This window comes from Garra rufa, chromosome 11 (assembly GCF_049309525.1).
Source record: "Garra rufa chromosome 11, GarRuf1.0, whole genome shotgun sequence".
Lineage (NCBI taxonomy): Eukaryota > Metazoa > Chordata > Actinopteri > Cypriniformes > Cyprinidae > Garra > Garra rufa.
Genome location: NC_133371.1, coordinates 12,512,017 through 12,527,531, shown reverse-complemented (window position 1 = coordinate 12,527,531; position 15,515 = coordinate 12,512,017).

Sequence of the window (15,515 nt, the reverse complement as noted above, 5' to 3'; positions counted from 1 at the left end):
ACAAAATTCTGAGAAATGAAGTCAGAATTGCTTGATATAAACTTGCAATTCTGAGAAATAAAATTGCAAGTTATTAAGTCAGAAGTGTGAGATATAAACTCGCAATTCTGTGAACATGTCTTTTTTTTTTCTCCTCAGAACTGGACTTTATAATTTGCAATTGTGAGTTTATATTTTACAATTCAAATGAAAAAAGTTAGAATTGCGAGATACAAACTCGCAATTGTGAGAAAAAAAAAGTTTATAACTCGCAATTCTGACTTTATTTCTCACAGTTGTGAGTTTATATCCTGAAATTCAGAAAAGACAGAATTGCAAGTTTATATGATGCAAATCTGCAAATTCTGAAATACAAAGTCGCAATTGCTAGAAAAAAAAGTCAAAATTGCGAGTTTATATGATGCAAATTTAAAAAAAAAAAGTCAGAATTGCGAGATACAAAGTCGCAATTGCAAGGAAAAAAGTCAGAATTGCAAGTTTATATCTTACAATTCTGACTTTATTTCTCAGAATTGAGACTTTGTATCTCATAATTCAAATTTTTTATCAGAATTGCGTCATATAAACTTGCAATTCTGACTTTTTTTCTCAGAACTGTGAGATATAAACGCACAATTGTGAGTTATAAAGTCAGTATTTCGCAATTGTGAGTTTATATCCTGCAATTCAGAAAAGACAGAATTGCAAGTTTATATGATGCAAATCTGTTTTTCATAATTCTGGCGTTTTTTTCTCAAAGTCGCAATTGCTAGAAAAAAAAGTCAGAATTGCAAGTTTATATCTTACAATTCTGACTTTATTTCTCAGAATTGCAACTTTGTATCTCATAATTCTATTTTTTTCTCAGAATTGCATCGTATAAACTTGCAATTCTGACTTTTTTTCTCAGAACTGTGAGATATAAACGCACAATTGCGAGTTATAAAGTCAGTATCTCGCAATTGTGAGTTTATATCCTGGAATTCTGACTTCATAACTGGCAAATGTGCGTTTATATCTCACAGTTCTGAAAAAAAGACAGAATTGCAAGTTCATATGATTCAATTCTAAGAAAAAAAAGTCGCAATTGCTGGAAAAAAGTCAGAATTGCGAGATATAAAGTCACAATTGCAAGGAAAAAAAGTCAAAATTGCAAGTTTATATCTCACAATTCTGACTTTATTTCTCACAATTGCGACTTTGTATCTCATAATTCTATTTTTTTCTCAGAATTGCATCGTATAAACTTGCAATTCTGACTTTTTTTCTCAGAACTGTGAGATATAAACGCACAATTGCGAGTTATAAATTCAGTATCTCGCAACTGTGAGTTTATATCCTGCAATTCTGACTTCATAACTGGCAAATGTGCGTTTATATCTCACAGTTCTGAAAAAAAGACAGAATTGCACGTTTATATCACGCAATTCTAAGAAAAAAAAGTCGCAATTGCTGGAAAAAAGTCAGAATTGCGAGATATAAAGTCACAATTGCAAGGAAAAAAAGTCAAAATTGCAAGTTTATATCTTACAATTCTGACTTTATTTCTCACAATTGCGACTTTGTATCTCATAATTCTATTTTTTCCCTCAGAATTGCGTCATATAAACTTGCAATTATGCCTTTTTTTAGAACTGTGAGATATAATAGCACAATTGCGAGTTATAAAGTCAAGTTCATATGATGCAATTCTAAGAAAAAAAGTCGCAATTGCTGGAAAAAAAGTCAGAATTGCGAGATACAAAGTCGCAATTGCAAAGAAAAAAAGTCAAAATTGCAAGTTTATATCTCACAATTCTGACTTTATTTCTCACAATTGCGACTTTGTATCTCATAATTATATTTTTTCCCTCAGAATTGCATCATATAAACTTTTTTTTCTTAGAACTGTGAGATATAATAGCACAATTGCGAGTTATAAAGTCAGTATCTCGCAATTGTGAGTTTATATCCTGAATTCTGACTTTATAACTCGCAATTGTGCGTTTATATCTCACAGTTCTGAAAAAAAGACAGAATTGCAAGTTCATATGATGCAATTTTAAGAAAAAAAGGAGCAATTGCTATAGAAAAAAGTCAGTATTGCGAGATACAAAGTCGCAATTGCAAGGAAATTCAGAATCCCGCAATTGTGAGTTTATATCCTGCAATTCTGACTTTATAACTCGCAAATGTGTTTATATCTCACAGTTCTGAGAAAAAAAGTCAGAATTGCGGGTTAATATGACGCAATTCTGAGAAAAAAAGTCAGAATTATGAGATACAAAGTCGCAATTGCAAGGAAAAAAGTCAGAATTGCGAGTTTATATCTTGCAATTCTGACTTTATTTCTCACAATTGCGATTTTGTATCTCAAAATTATTTTTTTTTCCCTTCAGAATTGCATCATATAAACTTTACATAAAACAATTTAATTAGAACTGTGAGATATACATGCATATTTGCAAGTTATAAAGTCAGAATTACGCAATTGTGAGTTTATATCCTGCAATTCTGACTTTATAACTGGCAAATGTGCATTTATATCTCACAGTTCTGAAAAAAAGACAGAATTGCACGTTTATATGACGCAATTCTGAATTAGATTAAAATCTAATTCAAAACATTATATTAACAGCATATATCACATCATAACAAAAACTATTACAGTATACCAATCAAATATTCATCCAAAATGGAATTCAGCAATAAACTGGAAGACAGAGGATTTTAATTGTGAAAATACTGAAACAAACATAAGCTGATATTTTGGTGTAATTCATTTGTAAGACTTAAGTCTGAGTCTCATGGGCATCTCTGTATGCTGCCTGTGCAGCTGGCTGTCCATGAGACACTGAGGCGTCCAAATCAACAGACAAATACAGACAAAGGAAGTGATTTGGCTGACTGGCACTAACTTAGATCCAGCTTCAAAGCGGCAGCAGCTGCTTGCTAAATCATCTGTAAAAGAAGCAATGCCACCCAAACTCTCTTTAAATACCACACCTTCCTACCTCTCATATTTAATTGTTGGCAGAACAGCTGGTGGCTTGTTTTAATTAAGGGACGAACAGGCTTCATTGTCTCGCGGTGCGTTCAAGTGCAGGGTCCTTCATCTCCAGAAGCGTCGCAGAAGGAGATTTCTGTGTTTCCACACAGCCGAACGTGGCCACATTTAAAATGCATAATGCCCCATTACTGTCTCAGATCTTTATGTTTATGTCTAACACAAAACCAATGCAGCTAAGCGAATTTGGACACTGCAAATTTGAAACACTGGAGCTGCAGTAGATGGTAACTACATGTTTGCAATGACATTTGCTTGTCCACAGTCAACATGCAATTGCTGTGAATGATGAAAATATTGGTTTAAGAACAGAATATTGGACAAAAGTGATTGCAATGCATCACAAAGCAAAGCAATGCAAATCAATGTGATGCGATAAAAATAAAACTTATTAATTAAATATTTTCTGGACAATACTTCACATAAAAATATTTTAGTTACATACAGTGCACAGCATAAATGAGTACACCGCTCTTATTAAATATAAAACGTGTTTTCTTAATGATCAACGATATAATAAATAAAAATATGGCAAAATTGATATGTATTAAACTTGTTCTTAATAAAAACAGAAACATATATGCCATTAATATCTGTAAAATAAGTAACTTAGCCAATTTAGTTTAAATGAGGGATTGCAGAAATGAATACACCCTAGATTTAATTCAACAAAATGTAATATTCTAGTGTTTAAAGGTACAATATGTAATTTTTCGCCGCTAGAGGTCGCATTGTTTAAAAACAATAACAGAGGCGACGCTTGATGACGCAATTACGGAGCGTAGAACGATGGGAAATGTGTTTTCACAAATCATGTTCACGGATGAGATACTGTCTTTTTTGCCTACCATTCTTATTGAGTATCACTGGAAGAAGCTATTGTAGATAGTGTTTGAAGAGGCACTCGTCCTCTAACAGAGAACTGCTTAACTTTACACTTAGGATGTACGCACACTAGGCACAATTGCCTTGAACTGAGCCTGAGCGCGATTACTCCCGCTGGCCGCGCACTGAAAATCCGTCCGAAACACACTTACGTACGAGATAACGGAGAAAATAACTTTTTCTAATATTCTACCTAATAATTAATAATAATTCATCTATGCCGTTCATTTATTTTCACTTGTATGTATCAGTGAGTTATTACGGAGAGTGAAAGAATATGAACGTTAGTTAAAGAATTTGCAGCTTTACTGGCAAACTACAATTCCTGTTCATCAATAAGGAGACAACCAGACCCATTATAAACTTAAATATACTTTACTGAATTAAATTATTTGAAAAGTGTTGTGTTGGTAATTATAGGATACATTTGTAGACACAGAATTCTATTTGTTTTGTGCTCCGACGCGGTTAGCGCTTAAACTATGCGTACCGCGTCCGAGCCCAACCGAACTGCTCTCTGGCCCACCTCTTTCAGCCGGGACAGGGCCAGCTAAACGAACCGCGCCCGAGCGCGGCACGGAGCACTTAAACAAGTCAAACGAACCGGGCTTTGGGCACGGTTTAAAACGTCTAGTGTGAGTACATCCTTACATAATGCGACATACTGACATAATGACATACTGGTCATTTATTTCACCCGTACGTTTGCGCTTCACAGAACGTGCAGGCAAAGCATAATCATGATCCATAACTATGTTATTGATTGAGGTATAAATACTAATATAAACGATATAAATATAAAATATAATAGTATCAATCAAGACTGGCTACTACTTTTTCTTCTTCATCTCTTCTTTGCTTCTGTTCCCCTTTGTATTTGGCGGTTCCGCAGGAAGTTAGAGAAACTAGAGGGGTCAAAGGTTATATGACGCCATAGATGGGCGACAAAACGGAAATAAAGAAACGGCCCGTGTCTTCGAATTAAACTATAATTTTCTCCGGATTTGAAAGTTCGTGGAAACTGTCGGGATAATGTAAGTACACAACTAAAAAAAATATATAACATAGATATAGTGATTTTTGCTATTTTTAAAGCTGAAAAATTACATATTGTGCCTTTAATGCCCTCCATTACTCTAAATATACTGCTCTGACCCTTCTTGGCACTAAGTGTACAAGTTTATGATAAATTGTCACATCTGTTTAACTCTTGGAGGATGACCTCCTTAAATGCTCTGGTCTTTAATTGGAAGTGTTGCTTAGCTCGTCTCTACAGAATCCCCCACAGGTGCTTAGGACTGTTAAGATCGGGTGAAATACATATCCACTGAAGGACTTTCACCTTGGGAGAATGAATATCTTCATTGTCATGTTAAAAAAATGCCCAACAATACAGGAAATGCAGTTTCAGTTTATTGTATTACATCTTACAGTGGTGTATGAATTCATGACAGTGTTGATAAAGCACAACTCCCTCACAACTTCATCACTCATACATCCCTACATAAGAGCTTTACTACCACTGAACGTCACTGTGGGAACCAGACACTTCTTACTATACTCCTCCTGTAGCAACACCATAACATTTTGGATGCTGTTAGATCTGAACTGATTGGCTTGGTCTCATAAGACCAGAGCATGGATTTCCAGAAGTCTATATTTTGTTAATATGGGCCATGGAAAAGGTTAAATGACTTTATTGTGCTTTGGCTACAGTAGGTAGTTCTGGTGTGGATAAACAACCATGCATGTTGCTTCTGCAGGCCGCATCTTACTCTGTCAGATAAAGTGTCGCTCTTTTCATAGCTTTTGCCAGGTCTGAGAAAAATTCTTGGTATTTCTCCTGATATGTTTCTAGCAGAATCTCACTTATTACTAAATGAAAGCTTAAAGTGAAGACCTAATTATTTCAGGGGCCTTTTCACAAGTCAACTCTTTTTGAATTTCTGTTATTTTTGCTTTATTTTCACACTTAAAACAACAATTTGGTATTCCTCTTATACCATTCTCCTCTTTTATGCTAAGAAATAAATCTCCTGACAGTTCTCTCTCAAGTGGTTTCGTTGTTGTCAGCATTAAGTCGGAGTATGATTCAGTGGGCTATATAACACTTTTAATTGTCCAAAAATTGCTTATCTTTAACAGTTTTGGTTCAACATACTTACCTGTTGATCAAAACTTGCCTTAAAGTTACACCAGAAATTTTATTTAGTGACTTTCAAAAGGGTGTACTCACTTTTGCAACAGAACTTTTTATCACTTTGACAAGAAAACTGTATTTTCCTGAATAATTTTAACATTCTTCTTTGGTGAGTGATCAAGCAGACTTGCTGGAATATTATATCTCTGAAGAACCCTAACATGTCTTCTAAGTAAAGAGTAATTGTTAAGTTTCAGAGGGGGTGCTGTGCACTGTATATACATACAGTATTATATACACATTATAGTATACATTTTTCTTGGTAAATTAAAGGTATAGCTGTCTTTATATGTAAGATTGGAGTCTCTTAAATAGGGCATATAAAGTTCTAAAAACCCTGGTATTTTTAAAACTACTACATATCACAGATAATTAATTTAATTACAGTATAACATTAATCTATGCGGCCATGCTAAAGAGCCGAGATTTCCTCTCATGTCAGCTGTGGTTGTAATAGATGTATTCGTAGTGATTTAAATTGTTTACTAGCTCTTCACTGTATACATTATGTAAAAGGCAACTGGAACAACGTCTGATGTCAAGTTTAATAAGTATAAATGCAGGAATTGTTAAAAGCGGTTCATCTCCTACTACAGAACTGTGCCGTCCAGCATAAAATCACAGACACATGCTGTCCATTCAAGCTTAATTCAAGTGAAGGTCATCTGAAATTCCTTCCCAGTGTTCTCATGGTTTATGTGAACGTAAAAGTGTGTGTAGGCCTAATAAGTCCAGTAATAACGTCAGTGATATCTTATGACCTCTGTCCTCTGTATGAGTCATGCTTGTGTAGTTACTCTCCTACAGTTATACAGACATCACATGCTAAATGTTCCAATATGTATAGTAGAGGAGATCGCAGGGAGTTTCACTATTAGTGCATGTCACAAAAGTCAAGTTTCAAATGAATTCTAACCTTTTTTTTTTCTCTTGACAATGACTGAGAATGTTCAGTGATGTTGTTGATGCTAAAACCGTAAAGGAATAGTTCACCCAACAATGAAAACTAACTGAAAATGTCCTCACCCACAGGCCATTCAAAATGTCGAAGAGTTAATCCACACCACTCCGGTCCATCAGTTAACATCTTATGAAGCCAAAAGCTGGGTTTCTATGAAACAAATCCACCATTAAGGCGTTTTTAACTTCAAACCATCGCTTTCCATCTAAAATAGTCCATTATAGCACTTCCTCCAGTGAAAAAGTGCATCCCCTGTTATCCTCTTTCATCAAAATCCACCCACATATTTGTTTAGAACGTTTTTGGACTGTTTTGACTTGTAAATGGTATTTGATGTGTTTATATTTCTCTCCTGATTCAGACCTGACAACTTTTTCACTGAAAGAATTATGGATAATGGACTCGTTTGAAATTAAAAACATACTCTGACTAATTCTCTAATGACTTCACATCATTTCTCAAAGTGACATTCTCTATAAAAGCATGTCGACTTCATCTAACCTATGGTTAGATGGCCTCAACCTCCTCAAACTTTCTTCTATTCACTTAGTCCTGCTCTCACTCAGTAAAACAAAGAGACACTTGGACTGTGAAAGTGAAATCTGAGCAAACATTTGAAGTGTCTCCATGCTTCTGAGCACTGGACCAGGCAAGTCTCCATCTGTGTATTCGGCCCAGTGCGTCTGTGTCCGGTTGGGCTTCCTCTCCCTGCTTAATCCCTGGACTCTCCAGTGCAGAAAGGCCTGTGACAGGCATCGCTATTAGTACAGGGCACAGATTTGCTGGAAAAAATCAAGTCATTTTAGAAAGATTACTTTTTAAGCTTCTCTGCCTTTCCATTATTTTCTCCCCACATCAGGGGCTCAAGTCCATCGCCCTCCTCATCCTCCTATATTCGCCCCTGTATGATTTGATATCGTTTTCTCAAAGCACACAATGTTTGCCTCCGTTTTAGTTTTTTGGTCTTCAACATGAACACTATTTACTTCCTACAAGTGATAGTTCTGCCAAAAATACCAAAATTACACACGCTCATTTCAAACACTTTTTTTCAAATTAAAGTCAGCAAGGGCTTTCAAACACCAGTATGACCAAAAAAAATAAATAAATAAATAAATAAAAAAATAACAAAGACGAGAAACAGATTGAAGTTGTTATTCACTTAAAATATGTGTTTGCCAAGTTCTTGATGAAAAGTGATGTCCGTTTCATAAACATTGTTACGTTAATGCTGGAAACAAGCTAGAACAGATATTAAATTCAGAGAAGAAAAGATAGTGTGTGTGTGTGTGTGTGTGTGTGTGTGTGTGTGTGTGTGTGTGTGTGTGTACCTGGTATTCATCAAGTTGTGGGGACCAAATGTCCCCACAAGGACAGTAATACCAGTAGATTTTGACCTTGTGGGGACATTTCTCAGGTCCCCATGAGGAAACAGGCTTATAAATCATGCACAATGAGTTTTTTTGAGGAAGTAAAAGTGTGCACAATCTCCAGTGAGGGCTAGGTTTAGGTGTAGGGTAGGTGTAGGGCGATAGAAAGTACGGTTTGTACAGTATACAAACCATTACGCCTATGGAATGTCCCCATAAAACATGTAAACCCAACATGTGTGTGTGTGTGTGTGTGTGTGTGTGTGTGTGTGTGTGTGTGTGTGTGTGTGTGTGTGTGTGTGTGTGTGTGTGTGTGTGTGTGTGTGTGTGTGTGTGTGTGTGTGTGTTAGTTTAATATAATATAATATAATATAATAATATAATATAATATAATATAATATAATATAATGTAAAATGACTCTTGGTTTACTTCGTGAATTCCTCCATTCTGACATCTACTTTTTGCAATCCAATCAATTCCTACTAAACAAAATCCAGCCCCATTTTTATATTTTCTCATTGTATACATCAGATTGCAGAAGTAAAATGGGTTTGAATTGTTTCGTGTTGACTTTAAATGCATCACTTGCAAGATCTTGTCTGATGCCTGCATGTATAATTTTCCTTCAGAGCAAAAGTCCTTCGTAACATCTTAACGAGGGCATGTTTTTGCTGCACAATCATTTGCATAGCTAATCTGATATTTACACATGTCAATTGCTCCATTAATTAGGTCAGCGATCAAAGCCAGATCACTCAGGAGAAATGAGGAAGACTGTGATTTCTGACTGAGCGTGGCACTTTTCGAGATATGATAAAATATGGGTGAGAGCTGATGGGGAAGTACAGCATCATTTCTTGCAGATAAGAGAAGCATAAAAGACACTGCATTCTTATATAAGAGAGAAACACTATTAAAATGTGTTAGAGAGGAGAGAAGAAGAAAGGCCACCTTTGGTCTTGCACTAGGTGAAAAAAACAGTCCACCTCTGCCATCTACTGTTCTGGATGTGCTATTTATAATCATTGGATTAGAAGGAAGTCCAGAAGGAATGCTTCAAATGTTCCCAAATCCTCCACTTGAATTGATATTTATTGTGCAGTGTGGATCTTTAAAAGACTTTTGATAATCAAACTCATTAATGCTGTCTTAGAAGCTGTAATGCTATGCATCATTGTCTTCAGGTGAATCCTGCCTTTAACAGCAGATAAAATCATCTTAGAAAGGAGAACAAAATACTCATAAAATGACAAACCAGCTGTTTTCTTTGGTAAATGGCTTTCCACATTAAGGAGGAAAATCTGATAAATTTGTAAGTCATGAGGAAATTGAAAAATTAGTGTTGCCTTGCTTTAATTGTATATACTGCAGTGGTTCTGGCTTTGGCGAGTTATGTATCTTGATATTTGGATCATGTGCACAGACTAAACACTCCTGAAAGCCAAGGTTCCATAAAGCAAAGACATAATCCTCATCATCATCTATTAAAATGTCTCTGAATTAACAAAGTGTTTGTTCATAAATTAAGGTAATGGTCCTCAACTCTTCTAAACATTCATGACTAAACCCCTCCAGTTATATACATACAAATAATATTGGAAATTTGGTGTAGAAACTATTTTCATTCAGAAATTGCTCAAATTTTTATAAATAAATACAAATAATGACAAGTAACAATTAAACATGATTTTTAATTAAGCATTTAAATACTTGTTTTTAAACAAATACCACTGGTGTTAATGTTTATGGGGGAAATGTTTATTGAAATAATATGTGTGGTGTATATGTGTATGTGTGTGTGTGTGTGTGTGTGGGGGGGGGGGGGGGTCGTGATACCACAGTTTAAACGAACATTCGCAAATAGCATCACAATCTTACCAAAACCACATTTGCTTCAGCTTGAGGTCACAAACAGATGGCCAGACATTGTCCTTCAGGATTTTTTGGTAGACAGCAGAATTCATGGTTCCATTTATCACAGCAACACAGCAAAAATCCAGTGTGAAATGAACTCTCCTGGGAGTACATGTGAGACCACACTCAAGAGTGTGAAAGTGTTAAAATCTGAGTGTTAAATTAACACTTAAGCAGAGTTAAAATTATTAAGGTAAATAATTAATTGAGTGATGATTGATCACTATTGGAGACACCTGATGTTAATGAGCAGAATCACCAAAGATGATTTTTTATGTCACCATTACAGTGGCCAGCGTTTGCTTTAGTTGGGCTCTTAACCCTTACCTTTCTAAAGCTGTATTTTGCTTGGCTAATATAACTGGGTTATAACACACAGACAAGCAAAGAGGATAAAAAAACATCTCTATATGAAACTCATTTAGAGACTGGTTTCTTGAGTTGGATCTGTATCGTTGATTATAACATCCTTGCAATTTTTAAGCATAACATTTTCAATACAATCAAAGATGTTTATTAAAAGTTGTTTGATTCTGGGTGCCACCAATCAAAATCTGTTTTCTGAATATGCCGTTTGTCACTGTTGCTGAGATTCCTACACTGATTCTTGATGTAAGTGTGTGCCTCAAAGAAGTAGTTAATTGTAATTATCCCAACAATTTTTAAGAAATCCTTTCAATTAGTAAATATTACAGAATCACAGGGGCTGTTATAACCAATACACACACACAAAAAAATCTAACTCTTGTAGGTTTATGCTCTAAATGAGCTCAGTGCTTCAGGTCAAATGATCATTTTGTAAAAATATAACCCATAGCACATGATCACTTTGAATGTCTGTCTGTTGTAATTCAGTTATAACAGCCAAACTAAATCCAACTTTAAAAATGTAAGGGTCAAGAGCCAAACTAAAGCAAATGCTGACCACTATAATGGTGACATAAAAATTGTGATTTTCGTCTTTGGTGATTCTGCTCATTAACATCAGGTGTCTCCAATAATGATCAATCATCACTCAATTAATTACTTAATTACTTCATTAACTTTAACTCTGCTTCAGCGTTAATTTGACACTCAGATTTTAACACTTTCACACTCTTGAATGTGGTCTCACATGTACTCCCAGGAGAATTAATTTCACGCTGGATTTTTTGCTGTGAAGTTTTCCAGGTCCAGAAGCAGCAAAACAGCCCCAGACCATCACACTACCACCGCCATATTTTACTTTTGGTATGATGTTCTTTTTCTAAAATGCTGTGTTACTTTTACGCCAGATATAATGAGACACACACCTTCCAAAAAGTTAAACTTTTGTCTCTTCAGTCCACAGAGTATTTTCCCAAAAGTCTTGGGGATCATCAAGATGTTTTCTGGCAAATCTGAGACGATGTTCTTTTTGCTCAGCAGCGGTTTTCATCTTGGAACTCTGCCATGCAGGCCATTTTTGCCCAGTCTCTTTCTTATGGTGGAGTCATCAACACTGACCTTAACTGAGGCAAGAGAGGCCTGCAGTTCTTTAGATGTTGTTGTGGGGTCTTTTGTGACCTCTTGGATGAGTCGTCGCTGCACTCTTGGGGTAATTTTGGTCGGCCGGCCACTCCTAGGAAGGTTCACCACTGTTCCATGTTTTCGCCATTTGTGGATAATGGCTCTCACTGTGGTTCGCTGGAGTCCCAAAGCTTTAAAAATGGCTTTATAACCTTTTCCAGACTGATAGATCTCAATTACTTTCTTTCTCATTTGTTTCTGAATTTCTTTGGATCTCAACATGATGTGTAGCTTTTGAGGATCCTTTGGTCTACTTCACTTCAGGCTTCAGGCTACTTCAGGCAGGTCCTATTTAAGTGATTTCTTGATTGTGAACAGGTGTGGCAGTAATCAGGCCTGGGTTTGGCAGAGAAAATGAAATCAACTGTGATAAACTACAGTTATGTTTTAACGGGGGGTGCAAACACTTTTTCACACAGGGCCATGTGGGTTTGTATTTTTTTTCCCCCTTCATAAAAAAACCCTTCATTTAAAAACCGCATGTTATGTTTACTTGTGTTATCTTTGATTAATATTTAAATTTGTTTAATGATCACAAACATTAAAGTGTGACAAACATGCAAAAAAATAAAAAAATCATTAAAGGGGCCAACACTTTTTCACAACACTGTAAATGATTCTCTTGGAAACAGTAAGCAAGCTAACATGTAATACAATCTAAATCTTCCATACTATCTAAATATATATATACACATTTGAATCTATATATTTTGTATGTCCTCATTAAGTGTCGTTCTTTGTGCCGACAATGGGCTGTGGTCAGGGGCTGGAGAGGGCTTGATGGGAATCGACCTTAGGACCAGAACGAATTTAGGGATTGGCATGAAAGATGTTCTGAGATGTGTGGTGGAGGTTCAAGTAAAATTGCCGGTGTCTGGAGGATTGAAATGGACGGGGGTGATTGTGACTAAGCGGTGATGGTATCTTCATCCACCTAGCCAACTGTGAGGAACAAACTACTCTGCCACAGTACGTAATCAACAAACAACCTCAAGGAAAATGTGGTTGCTGTTGCTGGTACTAACTTGAAAAAAGGATCACTCCAAAACACAGTCTTCAAAGTGTTCCACATAAATCCTCCACGTAATCCTCGATCATGCAGCTATCTTGAGTGAGGGATAACAGATAGCAGATTGGCAGAATCATAGGGTGTTAGGAGGAAGCTCATGGTTGTTGTATCTGTTAGAGTATGGCCTTCTGTCATAAAACACAGACTCAAGAGAACAGTGAGTATAATGATGAAACAGTTTATTGACAAACGGGTGAAGTGATAGCAGATACTGAACATAAACAACACCCAGAGTGTGTGAGTAATGAAGACAATTCAGTGGGGTAAGTAGCACCACACACATTCTGATAAATGATGGAATGAGTCTTAACAATGTCTCTTATCTTTGCAGGTCTTTACCAGATGATACAGGAGGACTCTAAGGAGAAGTAACACTGGAGACTGGAACACAGAGAAACACTGGTCAGTAGTCACAAGAAAGTAGAATAAATTGATACAAGGAGTCTTATGCTGCCTTCACAAGCTATAGAAATAATTGTAAATACGAGTTTCCTCCAATCCGAAATTGTACGTGAACGACCTCTCAAGTCGTATTTACTACTGGGAAACTTACTTTGATACCCAAGTTTCAGAGTTGGGCCATAAACTTTAAACATGGTGGAGGGGAAAACAATTGCTGCTGTCAGTGCTATTCTTTATTAGTTTTTTCCACAACAACTACATCACCTTGTCTTTTCACTAAAGTAATGCATATTTATGAGAACAATTATTTGAAACTATTATATGGTATGTTTTATAAACATTTATGACATTCCAGAATTGTCAGCAAGTTATTTAGCATAATTATTGTTTTTTATGATTGAGATGCTACATTTTTTTTCTTTCCAACCTTAAAGCACTTGAATGCGACAAGCTCGTAATCGTAAAAGACTTCATAAGTGGGAAATAGAGAACTTCCGATAGCACGTGAAGGCAGACAAAAATAAATTCTAATTTAAAATACTAACAAAAACTATAATAGTATATCAATAACACTGTACATTAACATTGTCAGCCCTAAAATACTACACTAAAATAAAAACAACAAACCCAAAATCTAGCAATAATAAATTGAAAAAGTTATATTTACGGGCCTATTATTGTGTTATAATGTATTTCAGATAAACCTGCCCATAAATATCATATAAAACACTGTGATTGATTACTTTACTTGTTAGTCAGACATCTCTTCCAGTCATAGTCAAAGTTTATTGGGCAGATTTATTGGCAATGTCCACCAATTAAAGATTTGGCTACACTAACCTAACACAATCTTAATAATAAACCCAAATTGCTATCAAATTTAAAGCTTCACCTTTGACCTTTAACCTCTGACCTGACATGCACCTCATCACATTTTCATTCAGAGGGTCATTATTGACATGTGGTTCTGGCACCTCGAGGTGAGACAGATCTACCCAATGGGATTATTTTATTCAAGGGAAAGACAGATGATACCAATGCTTTGCATTCTGCTTTATAATGTGTGTCCTGGCCAGCCCCTTTCCCTGCGTTCAACAGGTTGCTAATTAATCAGCTTCGACCCACTGAGAGTCACTCAAGCCTAGAGCCTTTCCCTCTAGAGATGTGGCACATCTCTCGCTCTTTCTCGCTCTCTTTCCACCAAACATGATTAATCTCCAGACGGCTCCAATTTTTCACCTGTGGACACTCAGTCTCCTAAACATATGTATAACCTTAGGTGTGCATTATCAGGATCGTACTGATTAATTGGAGGCACAAATGTTACAAATTGAACTTTAAAGATAAAGAGGAACATATAACTTGACACCTCTAAGTGGCTTTTCATTCAGACCGAGACGTAAAGCAGCCTAAGAAAGAGCCTCTTCTAATTAAAAGCTAGCAAATGGGTTGTATCACAAGGCATCAAAATTTTCTTCAGTTCACTGTGCTGAGAAAACATACTGTTTTATTCTATAGTAGTTCTGTGCTTCCACAAATTTCTGATGTCTGAAAGATAAATATTTAAATAAATAAATATTTCAAACACCACCAGTTGAATGTTCAGCAGCTTGGTCAACTCATCACAGTGAGCTTTTTTTTTTTTTTTTCAGTAGAAGAACAAATAATGAGAGTAACATATGGGGAAATATTGCCAGTTCTTGTGCTGCTTCTCAACTCTCCTTAACTAAAAACAAAACCATGATGTCCATTATTTAAAGTAAACATTAACCAAAATTAAGATAAAAAACTACTTATTTCAGATAATTTCCAAGGCAACATTTTACTTAGTTTGATGAACTGATAAAATAACTAAAGCTAAAAAAATATTTTAGCACTATTTCACTATTTTAATCCTAATAAAATTTCATTTTAAGAGGGGGGTTGGCCTCCTTAAAACCAGTGACAGATGTTGTTTTGAGGGCAGTAAAGCTACTTTCTATCTTCTCTAGTGCAAAATGCACAAACATGAGGATTATTAACACAGTATATGAAATCATACTGGCAGAGAAGGGTCAAAAAGATACGCATCCTCACGAACGCAGACAGACAACTGAAATCGCCTTTGAGAAATCAATAGCTGTTACACTTTGGCAACACA